The following is a 13,024-nucleotide window of genomic DNA, read 5'->3' as shown; positions in this document are numbered from 1 at the left end:
AATTGAGGAGGTGGACTTGGAGAGCAAGATTTTTGATTTTTCCCCCTGCTCTCTTTTTGTGAATGTGCATGTGTAATCTTCTGTGTAAGATTCTCTCTGTATAGCTTTGCTTCCACCAAATGTTCCAGGGTTCTATCTGTTCGTTTTTTTTTTTCAATAATTACTTTTTAATTTTAATAACGCTACTATATTTCATACTTTATTCTATTTTACTTTACCTGCTCTTTCTTTCTTTCCTACCTTCCCTTCCTCCCTCTCTCCATCTGCTCCTCCTTTCCTTCTTTCTTTTTCTTTCCTCCCTCCCACCCTTCTTCTTTCCACTTTCTTTTTCTTTCCTTCCTCCCTCCCTCCTGTCTTTCTTTCTTTCTTTCCTTCCTCCCTCCCTCCCTTCTTCCATTCACTCTTCCTTTTGCTTTCATTCCTCCCTCCCTCCCTCCTTTCTTTCTTTCTTTCCATCCTTCCTCCCTCCCTCTCGCCTTTCTTTCTTCCTTCCTTCCTTCATTTCTTCCCCTCTCTCTTTCTTTCCCTCTCTCTTTTTCTTCTACTAATTCTTTCTTTCTACATTTTCTCCCTGTTATTCTGAGCCGGGTGGATGAAACGCTCTTGGTGCTGCAGCCAGGAGTCACTGCTGTACCTCTGAAGTGGGAGAGCCAACTTCAGGACACGGGTCCACAAGAGACCTCCCAGCTCCACATAATATCAAGCAGCGAAAATCTCCCAGAGATCTCCATCTCAACACCAGCACCCAGCTTCAGTCAACGACCAGCAAGCTACAGTGCTGGTCACCCTATGCCAAGCAACTAGCAAGGCAGGAACACAACCCCACCCATTAGCAGAGAGGCTACCTAAAAATATAATAAGGCCACAGGCACCCCAAAACACACCACCAGACGTGGACCTGTCCACCAGAAAGACAAGATCGAGCCTCAACCACCAGAACACAGGCATTAGTCGCCCCCACCAGGAAGCCTACACAACCTACTGAAACAACCTTAGCCATGGGGGACAGACACCAAAAACAACGGGAACTACGAATCTGCAGCCTGCAAAAAGGAGACCCCAAACACAGTAACATAAGCAAAATGAGAAGGCAGAAAAACACACATCAGGTGAAGGAGCAAGATTAAAACCTACCAGACCTAACAAATGAAGAGGTAATAGGCAGTCTACCTGAAAAAGAATTCAGAATAATGATAGTAAAGCTGATCCAAGATTCTATTTCCAAGATCCAAAATCTTGGAAATAGAATAGACAAAATGCAAGAAACAGTTAACAAGGACCTAGAAGAACTAAAGATGAATCAAGCATCGATTAAAAACACAATAAATGAAATGAAAAATACTCTAGATGGGATCAATAGCAGAATAACTGAGGCAGAAGAACGGATAAGTGAGGTGGAAGATAAAATAGTGGAAATAACTGATGCAGAGCAGAATAAAGAAAAAAGAATGAAAACAGAGGACAGTCTCAGAGACCTCTGCGACAACATTAAACGCACCAACATTCGAATTATAGGGGTTCCAGAAGAAGAAGAGAAAAAGAAAGGGACTGAGAAAATATTTGAAGAGATTATAGTTGAAAACTTCCCTAATATGGGAAAGGAAATAGTTAATCAAGTCCAGGAGGCACAGAGAGTCCCATACCGAATAAATCCAAGGAGAAATACGCCAAGACACATATTAATCAAACTGTCAAAAATTAAACACAAAGAAATCATATTAAAAGCAGCAAGGGAAAAACAACAAATAACACACAAGGGAATCCCCATCAGGTTAACAGCTGATCTCTCAGCAGAAACTCTACAAGCCAGAAGGGAGTGGCAGGACATAATTAAAGTGATGAAGGAGAGAAACCTGCAACCAAGATTACTCTACCCAGCAAGGATCTCATTCAGATTTCATGGAGAAATTAAAACCTTTACAGACAAGCAAAAGCTGAGAGAGTTCAGCACCACCAAACCAGATTTACAACAAATGCTAAAGGAACTTCTCTAGGCAAGAAACACAACAGAAGTAAAAGACCTACAATAACGAACCCAAAGCAATTAAGGAAATGGGAATAGGAACATACATATCAATAATTACCTTAAATGTAAATGGACTAAATGCTCCCACCAAAAGACACAGAGTGGTTGAATGGATACAAAAATGAGATCCATATATATGCTGTCTACAAGAGACCCACTTCAGACCTAGAGACACATACAGATTTAAAGTAAGGGGATGGAAAAAGATATTCCATGCAAATGGAAATCAAAAGAAAGCTGCAGTAGCAATTCTCATATCAGAAAAAATAGACTTTAAAATAAAGACTATTAGAAGAGACAAAGAAGGACACTACATAACGAAAAAGGGATCGATCCAAGAAGAAGATATAACAATTGTAAATATTTATGCACCCAACATAGGAGCACCTCAATACATAAGGCAAATACTAACAGCCATAAAAGGGGAAATCGACAGTAACACAATCATAGTAGGAGACTTTAACACCCCACTTTCACCAATGGACAGATCATCCAAAATGAAAATAAATAAGGAAACACAAGCTTTAAATGATACATTAAACAAGATGGACTTAGTTGATATTTATAGGACATTCCATCCAAAAACAACAGAATAGCACATTTTTCTCAAGTGCTCATGGAACATTCTCCAGTATAGATCATATCTTGGGTCACAAATCAAGCCTTGGTAAATTTAAGAAAATTGAAATTGTATCAAGTATCTTTTCCGACCACAATGCTATGAGACTAGACATCAATTACAGGAAAAGATCTGTAAAAAATACAAACACATGGAGGCTAATCAATACACTACTCAATAACGAAGTGATCACTGAAGAAATCAAAGAGGAAATTAAAAAATACCTAGAAACAAATGACAATGGAGACACGACGACCCAAAACCTATGGGACACAGCAAAAGCAGTTCTAAGGGGGAAGTTTATAGCAATACAATCCCACCTTAAGAAACAGGAAACATCTCGAGTAAACAACCTGACGCTGCACCTAAAGCAATTAGAGAAAGAAGAACAAAAAACCCCCAAAGTTAGCAGAAGGAAAGAAATCATAAAGATCAGATCAGAAATAAATGAAAAAGAAATGAAGGAAACGATAGCAAAGATCAACCAAACTAAAAGCTGGTTCTTTGAGAAGATAAACCAAATTGACAAACCATTAGCCAGACTCATCAAGAAAAGAAGGGAGAAGACTCAAATCAATAGAATTAGAAATGAAAAAGGAGAAGTAACAACTGACACTGCAGAAATACAAAAGATCCTGAGAGATTACTACAAGCAACTCTATGCCAATAAAATGGACAACCTGGAAGAAATGGACAAATTCTTAGAAATGCACAACCTGCCAAGACTGAATCAGGAAGAAATAGAAAATATGAATAGACCAATCACAAGCACTGAAATTGAAACTGTGATTAAAAATCTTCCAACAAACAAAAGCCCAGGACCAAATGGCTTCACAGGAGAATTCTATCAAACATTTAGAGAAGAGCTAACACCCATCCTTCTCAAACTCTTCCAAACAATATCAGAGGAAGGAACACTCCCAAACTGATTCTATGAGGCCACCATCACCTTGATACCAAAACCAGACAAGGACGTCACAAAGAAAGAATACTACAGGCCAATATCACTGATGAACATAGATGCAAAAATCCTCAACAAAATACTAGCAAACAGAATCCAACAGCACATTAAAAGGATCATACACCATGATCAAGTGGGGTTTATTCCAGGAATGCAAGGATTCTTCAATATACGCAAATCAATCAATGTGATACACCATATTAACAAGTTGAAGGAGAAAAACCATATGATCATCTCAATAGATGCAGAGAAAGCTTTCGACAAAATTCAACACCCATTTATGATAAAAACCCTGCAGAAAGTAGGCATAGAAGGAACTTTCCTCAACATAATAAAGGCCATATATGACAAACCCACAGCCAACATTGTCCTCAATGGTGAAAAACTGAAACCATTTCCACTAAGATCAGGAACAAGACAAGGCTGCCCACTCTCACCGCTCTTATTCAACCTAGTTTTGGAAGTTCTAGCCACAGCAATCAGAGAAGAAAAGGAAATAAAAGGAATCCAAATTGGAAAAGAAGAAGTAAAGCTGTCACTGTTTGCAAATGACATGATACTATACATAGAGAATCCTAAAGATGCTACCAGAAAACTACTAGAGCTAATCAATGAATTTGGTAAAGTTGCCGGATACAAAATTAATGCACAGAAATCTCTGGCATTCCTGTACACTAATGATGAAAAATCTGAAAATGAAATCAAGAAAACACTCCCATTTACCATTGCAACAAAAAGAATAAAATATCTAGGAATAAACCTACCTAAGGAGACAAAAGACCTGTATGCAGAAAATTATAAGACACTGATGAAAGAAATTAAAGATGATACAAATAGATGGAGAGATATACCATGCTCCTGGATTGGAAGAATCAATATTGTGAAAATGACTCTACTACCCAAAGCAATCTACAGATTCAATGCAATCCCTATCAAACTGCCACTGGCATTTTTCACAGAACTAGAACAAAAAATTTCAAAATTTGTTTGGAAAAACAACAGACCCCGAATAGCCAAAGCAATCTTGAGAACGAAAAACGGAGCTGGAGGAATCAGGCTCCCTGACTTCAGACTATACTACAAAGCTACAGTAATCAAGACAGCGTGGTACTGGCATAAAAACAGAAAGATAGATCAATGGAACAGGATAGAAAGCCCAGAGATAAACCCACACACATATGGTCAACTTATCTTTGATAAAGGAGGCAGGAATGTACAGTGGAGAAAAGACAGCCTCTTCAATAAGTGGTGCAGGGAAAACTGGACAGGGACATGTAAAAGTATGAGATTAGATCATTCCCTAACATGATACACAAAAATAAACTCAAAATGGATTAAAGACCTAAATGTAAGGCCAGACACTATCAAACTCTTAGAGGAAAACATAGGCAGAACACTCTATGACATAAATCACAGCAAGATCCTTTTGGACCCACCTCCTAGAGAAATGGAAATAAAAACAAAGATAAACAAATGGGACCTAATGAAACTTCAAACTTTGGCACAGCAAAGGAAACCATAAACAAGACCAAAAGACAACCCTCAGAATGGGAGAAAATATTTGCAAATGAAGCAACTGACAAAGGATTCATCTCCAAAATTTATAAACAGCTCATGCAGCTCAATAGCAAAAAAACAAACAACCCAATCCAAAAATGGGCAGAAGACTTAAATAGGCATTTCTCCAAAGAAGATATACAGACTGCCAACAAACACATGAAAGAATGCTCAACATCATTAATCATTAGAGAAATGCAAATCAAAACTACAATGAGATATCATCTCACACCAGTCAGAATGGCCATCATCAAGAAATCTACAAACAATAAATGCTGGAGAGGGTGTGGAGAAAAGGGAACACTCTTGCACTGCTGGTGGGAATGTGAATTGGTACAACCACTATGGAGAACAGTATGGAGGTTCCTTAAAAAACTAAAAATAGAACTACCATATGACCCAGCAATCCCACTACTAGGCATATACCCTGAGAAAACCATAATTCAAAAAGAGACATGTACCAAAATGTTCATTGCAGCTCTATTCACAATAGCCCGGAGCTGGAAACAACCTAAGTGTCCATCATCGGATGAATGGATAAAGAAGATGTGGCACATATATACAATGGAATATTACTCAGCCATAAAAAGAAACGAAACTGAGCTATTTGTAATGAGGTGGATAGACCTAGAGTCTGTCATACAGAGTGAAGTAAGTCAGAAAGAGAAAGACAAATACCGTATGCTAACACATATATATGGAATATAAGAAAAAAAATGTCATGAAGAACCTAGGGGTAAAACGGGAATAAAGACACAGACCTACTTGAGAATGGACTTGAGGATATGGGGAGGGGGAAGTGTAAGCTGTGACAAAGCGAAAGAGAGGCATGGACATATATACACTACCAAACGTAAGGTAGATAGATAGTGAGAAGCAGCCGCAGAGCACAGGGAGATCAGCTCGGTGCTTTGTGACCGCCTGGAGGGGTGGGATGGGGAGGGTGGGAGGGAGGGAGATGCATGAGGGAAGGGATGTGGGAACAGATGTATATGTATGACTGATTCACTTTGTTATAAAGCAGAAACTAATTAAAAAATTTAAAAAAAAAGAATAGAAAGCATCTATGGTCAACTAATCTATGACAAAGGAGGCAAGGCTATAAAATGGAGAAAAAGCAGTCTCTTCAATAAGTGGTGCTGGGAAAAGTGGACAGCTACATGTAAAAGGATGAAATTAGAACACTCCCTAACACCATACACAAAAATAAACTCAAAATGGCGTTTATTTTTTGCATTTAAAGAGCTAAATGTAAGGCCAGACACTATAAAACTCTTAGAGGAAAACATAGGCAGAACACTCTTTGACATAAATCACAGCAAGATCTTTTTTGATCCACCTCCTAGAGTAATGGAAATAAAAACAAAAAACAAATGGGACCTAATGAAACTTAAACTTTGCCAAGCAAAGGAAACTACAAACAAGACAAAAAGAAAACCCTCAGAATGGGAGAAAATCAACGGACAAAGGATTAATCTCCAAAATATGTGAACAGCTCATGCAGCTCAATATTAAAAAAGCAAACAACCCAATCCAAAAATGGACAGAAGACCTAAATAGACATTTCTCCAAAGAAGACATACAGATGGCCAAGAAGCACATGAAAAGCTGCTCACCATCACTAATTATTAGAGAAATGCAAATCAAAACTACAATGAGGTATCACCTCACACCAGTTAGAATGGGCATCATCAAAATCTACAAACAACAAATGCTGAAGAGTGTGTGGATGAAAGGGAACCCTCTTGCACTGTTGGTGGGAATGTAAATTGATACAGCCACTGTGGAGAACAGTATGGAGGTTCCTTAAAGAACTAAAAATAGAATTACCATATGACCCAGCAATCCCACTACTGGGCATATACCTGGAGAAAACCATAATTCAAATAGACACATGCACCCAATGTTTATTGCAGCACTATTTACAGTAGCCAGGTCATGGAAGCAACCTAAATGCCCATTGACAGACAAATGGATAAAAAAGATGTGGTACATATATACAATGGAATATTACTCAGCCATAAAAAGGAACGAAATTGGTTCATTTGTAGAGACGTAGATGGATCTAAAGACTGTCATACAGAGTGAAGTAAGTCAGAAAGAGAAAAACAAATATCGTATATTAACATGTATATGTGGAACCTAGAAGAATGGTGCAGATGAACTGGTTTGCAGGGCATTGAGAGAGACACAGATGTAGAGAACAAACGTAGGGACGCCAAGGGGGGAAAGTGGCTGGGGGGGATGGTGGTGGTGGTATGAATTGGGAGATTGGGATTGACGTATATACACTAATATGTATAAAATAGATAACTAATAAGAACCTGCTGTATAAAAATATAAATAAAATAAAATTCAAAAATTCAAAAAAAATAAAATTGGGCAGGGAATTCCCTGGTGGTCCAGTGGTAAAGAATCCACCTTCCAATGCAGGGGAGATGGGTTCAATTCCCTGGTCGGGGAACTAAGATCCCACATGCCACGGGGCAACTAAGCCTGTGCACCTCAACTAGAAAGCCTGTGGTGCTGCAAACTACAGAGCCCACGCGCTCTTGAGCCTGTGCACCACAACGAAGAGCCCCCATGCCACAATAAAAGATCCTACATGCCACAACTAAGACCCAACGCAGCCAAAAATGACTAAATAAATAAATTAAATATTTTTAAAAATGAAATAAAATTGGGCAAAGGATTCGAATATTTCAACAAAGATAATATGCAACTGGCCAGTATGCACATGAAAAGATGCTCAGTATCACTAATCATTAATGAAATGCAAATTAAAAACCACAGTGAGGTACCACTTCACACTCACTAGGATGGCTGAAATCAAAAAGGTAACAAGTTGGGAGAGGATGTGGAGAAATTCAAACCCTCATACACTGCCTCTGAGATTGTAAAATTGTGCAGCCACTTTAGAAAACAGTCTGGCTGTTCCTCAAAAGGTTAAACATTAAGTTACCATATGACCCAGCAACTTCACTCCTAGTTATATACCCAAGAGAAGTGAAAAAATATGTCCACACAAAAAGTTTCACATGAATGTTCATAGCAGCTGAGCATTATTATAACTTTATTATTTATAATAGCCAAAAAATGGAAACAATCCAAGTGTCTAGTCAACTGGTAAGTGAATAAAGACATACAGTTTATCCATAAAATGGAATACTATTTGTCAATAAAAGGAAACAAAGTACTAATGTAGGCTATAATGTGGATGAACACTGAAGACATTATGCTAAATGAAAGAAACCAGACACAAAATACCATGTATTGTGATTCCACTTACATAAAATGTCCAGAAAAGGCAAATCTTTAGAGACGAAGTGGATTAGTAGTTGCCTCGGGCTGGGGGTTGGAATAGGGAATGACAGCTAATGAGTACAGTTTCCTTTTGGGGATGATAAAAATGATCTGAAAGTGGATTATGGTGATGATTGCACAACTCAAAATTTACCAAAAATCATTGAATTACACTTAAAATAAGGTACACTGAAAATGAATTTTAGGTACATAAATTATATCTCAAAAAAGCTAATAGGAACAAAAAAGGGGATGGGAAGATACCGGAAACTGAAACTGCTAGATTATTGCAAGAAGGCTTCTGCAGAGCCTCAAGAACATGGCCTTTGGGACAATATCATAAGGCACTGAAATGTGGTTTTGGGGTGGGGTTTTTTTTGAACTTTATTTATTTTTTATACAGCAGGTTCTTATTAGTTATCTATTTTATACATATTAGTGTATATATGTCAATCTCAATCTCCCAATTCATCCCACCACCACCACCACCCCCGCTTTCCCCCCTTGGTGTCCATATGTTTCTTCTCTACATCTGTGTCTCTATTTCTGCCCTGCAAACCGGTTCATCCATACCATTTTTCTAGATTCCACATATGTGCATTAATATATGATATTTGTTTGAAATGTGGTTTTTGAGAGAAGTTTTCATTTGATCGTGTATATACTTGGTAAGTTTATATTGTTACTTAATCTTTCATTTAATAAATGTATTCTCAGCACATCCTAGTTGCTGGGAATGCCACAATGATCAAAACATCACAGATTCTGTCATCTCGGAGTTTCTGTTATATAGTTGAGATGAAAAACAATAAAATCGTAATTAAATTTTTAATTACAACCTTTGATAATGAGGGATTTTTTTTGGATTGGCTAACCTGCATTAAAGGGTTTTTCTATTTTTTTTTTTGGCAACATAGTTAAAGAAGGTCCTTTTTATTTTTGCAATGGCATTCCATACAAAAGCAATAGAAACACAACAGTCTTAACAAGAAGTTTACAATTGAATATTTGAACAGAAAATCTGTACACGTTATCATTCACAACAATTTTACATGGTAAATTAACTGATTGTAAAAAAAAATGTTCTTTCTAAATGCTTCTGCTTTCTAAACTCTTGGAAACGGTATAGGTAGAAGGCCTACTTAGTGCTACTTACAAATACCAAATTAAGACTGTATAACTTACATAAACCCCATTAATTTACCAGCTCAATTTAATATCTCACTATTCAGTTCTCTGTATGATGAAAAAAAACAATCTTGACATATTGACAAACAGCCCAAACCCTAACCCTTTCCATAAAGATATTAAAGGTATCTGATTATGAGAACACTCACTCAGATACCAGTAAAGAAATCCCAGTGAACATACGCTTAAACCCAAACCAGCCATCTGACAAGTAGCAATTTAATGTCTAAAATACTTGTGGAAATCCAGTTATGGTACACTTGTCAGGTTGACTTCAAGGATGCGGGAGATTAAGCAATTAAGATTGTTGCAAGATTGCTTCAAGTTCAATTTTCCTCGGATTTAGTTCCATTTACAGTTTAAAACATGCAGAATACACTCCCTATACATAAACTTAACGTTTCTTAAGAAAATAAGGCAAGAACAACAATTCACCATGAGACTGTACACTATTAACAGAAACCTCCAGTTACAAACGCAGGATGCATGCTTGGCGGCCAACTCCCACCTGGGGAGGCAGCGCTGCTCCCAGTGGCCTCCAGGTGGCGCCATTTAGCTCATGGCTGAGAAGTCTTTCAAGGGTTCAGTTAAACAGGCTTTCAAGTCAAACTCATCCTCTGCCGGGCAGTCCACGTTTCTAACTTCAGTGGGTGTGCCACAGTACATATCGAAGTTATCCTGAGAGCTCGTCTGGGACTCAGAGCTGCTCTCCGCGGATTCCATCTCAATCTCCCCGAGGTCAACAGGACGTATTTCTTGCAAATCACATCCTTCTTCCGCTGGAGGATTCCAAAAATGCAGAGCCACCTTCCAGAGTCTGATCTGCTGATCCCATGATCGTGGACTATACTTCTTGAATTTGTTGGGGGTTTGGGGATGAATGCCAGGCTGTCGAAGGTGCCTTGGGACTTCTTTAATATAGCAATCGTAGGCGATGGTGTTCTTCCCAAGTCGATCTGCTTCTGTCTCCTCATCAGGACTTTCATCGGTCTCCAACTCAGCTGGCAGTGCTGACATAGACTCCTTTGAATCCGAATTTCCTGATTATGATTTTCTCTCCCTTCCAAAGTCATTTATGAGGAGTTTCCTTTTATATCTTGCAATTTCGTTGTTAACTCTAGTCCTCATTTCATCTTCTTCAACTGCACTTGCCCAGTCTGAACATCTAGAATGGGGCTTAGGGCCTTTGGGAGTGGTAAAGCTATCGGGTCTGCGGTCGCCCGGCGTCCTCGTGGGGCCCTCGGCGTCCTCGGACTTCCAGCGCCTCCCCTTGGCCGTGCTCTTGTGTCCCAGGCTCCATCTCGCAGCGGGCGGCTGGCTGTCGTGGCCGTCGCGGCGAGTCCCGCACCCGGGGGACTTCGCGGCCGGCAGGCCATGGCGACACGGCGGGCGGGGTCGCGGGGGCCTGGGGTCTGGCGGTGGCGGTGGCGGCAGTGGAGACTTCCTCTCCGCGCGACACTCACGGACTCTGTTATTTTTTTTTTTTACTGGTGATTTTTTATCTTTGTTGGAGTATAATAGCTTCACAATGCTGTGTTAGTTTCTGCTTTATAACAAAGTGAATCAGCTATACATATACATACATGCCCATATCTCCTCCTTCTTGCATCTCCCTCCCACCCTCCCTATCCCACCCCTCTAGGTGGTCACAAACACCGAGTTGATCTCCCTGTGCTATGCAGTTGCTTCCCACTACCTATCTGTTTTACATTTGGTAGTGTATATATGTCCATGCCACTCTCTCACTTCCCCTAGCTTACCCATCCCCCTCCCCGTGTCCTCAAGTCCATTCTCTACGTCTGCGTCTTTATTCCTGTCCTGCCCCTAGGTTCTTCAGAACCTTTTTTTTTTTTAGATTGCATATATATGTGTTAGCATACGGTATTTGTTTTTCTCTTTCTGACTTCACTCTGTATGACAGACTCTAGATCCATCCACCTCACTATAAATAACTCAATTTCGTTTCTTTTATGGCTGAGTAATTTTCCATTGTATATATGTGCCACATTTTCTTTATCCATTCATCTTTCAATGGGCACTTAGGTTGCTTCCATGTCCTGGCTATTGTAAACAGAGTTGCAATGAACATTGTGGTACCTGACTCCTTTTCAATTATGGTTTTCAGGGTATATGCCAGTAGTGGGATTGCTGAATCGTATGGTAGTTCTATTTTTAGTTTTCTAAGGAACCTCCATGCTGTTCTCCATAGTGGCTGTATCAATTTACATTCCCACCAACAGTGCAAGAGGGTTCCCTTTCCTCCACACCCTCTCCAGCATTTATTGTTTCTAGATTTTTTGATGATGGCCATTCTGACCGGTGTGAGATGATATCTCACTGTAGTTTTGATTTGCATTTCTCTAATGATTAGTGATGCTGAGCATCCTTCCATGTATTTGTTGGCAATCTGTATATCTTCTTTGGATAAAGGTCTATGTAGGTCTTCTGCCCATTTTTGGATTGGGTTGTGTTTTTTTTTTTTTTTTTTTTTTTTGATATTGAGCTACATGAGCTGCTTGGAAATTCTGGAGATTAATCCTCTGCCAGTAGCTTCATTTGCAAATATTTTCTCCCATTCTGAGGGTTGTCTTTTGGTCTTGTTTAGGTTTTCCTTTGCTGTGCAAAAGCTTTTAAGTTTCATTAGGTCCCATTTGTTTATTTTTGTTTTTATTTCCATTTCTGTAGGAGGTGGGTCAGAAAGGATCTTGCTGTGATTTATGTCATAGAGTGTTCTGCCTGTGTTCTCCTTGAAGAGTTTGATAGTGTCTGGCCTTACATTTAGGTCTTTAATCCATTCTGAGTTTATTTTTGTGTATGGTGTTAGGGAGTGTTCTAATTTCAGTCTTTTACATATAGCTGTCCAATTTTCACATCACCACTTATTGAAGAAGCTGTCTTTTCTCCATTGTATATTCTTGCCTCCTTTATAAAAAATAAGGTGACCATATGTGCATGGGTTTATCTCTGGGCTTTCTATCCTGTTCCATTGATCTATATTTCTGTTTTTGTGCCAGTACCATAGCATACTGTCTTGATTACTGTAGCTTTGTAGTATAGTCTGAAGTCTAGGAGCCTGATTCCTCCAGCTCCGTTTTTCTTTCTCAAGATTGCTTTGGCTATTTAGGGTCTTTTGTTATTTCATACAAATTGAAATTTTTTGTTCTAGTTCTGTGAAAAATGCCATTGGTGGCTAGTTGGATATGGATTGCCTTGAATCTGTAGATTGCTTTGGGTGGTATAGTCATTTTAACAATGTTTATTCTTCCAGTCCAAGAACATGGTATATCCCTCAATCTGTATCATCTTTAATTTCTTTCATCAGTGTCTTATAGTTTTCTGCATACAGGTCTTTTGTCTCCTTAGGTAGGTT

The 13,024-nt window shown here is 39.0% G+C and overlaps 1 protein-coding gene and 1 pseudogene across 2 annotated transcripts in view; one reads left to right on the top strand and one right to left on the bottom strand.

The window, feature by feature from the left end:
• Positions 1 to 13,024, top strand: part of RNF24 (ring finger protein 24) — a 141,430-nt gene that overhangs the window by 68,758 nt on the left and 59,648 nt on the right. The window lies entirely within an intron of this gene.
• Positions 10,207 to 11,030, bottom strand: LOC132476777 (histone RNA hairpin-binding protein-like; annotated as a pseudogene).

The sequence above is a fragment of the Mesoplodon densirostris genome, chromosome 16 (genome assembly GCF_025265405.1).
Source record: "Mesoplodon densirostris isolate mMesDen1 chromosome 16, mMesDen1 primary haplotype, whole genome shotgun sequence".
Lineage (NCBI taxonomy): Eukaryota > Metazoa > Chordata > Mammalia > Artiodactyla > Ziphiidae > Mesoplodon > Mesoplodon densirostris.
This window is presented reverse-complemented; position numbering and strand designations above follow the sequence as displayed.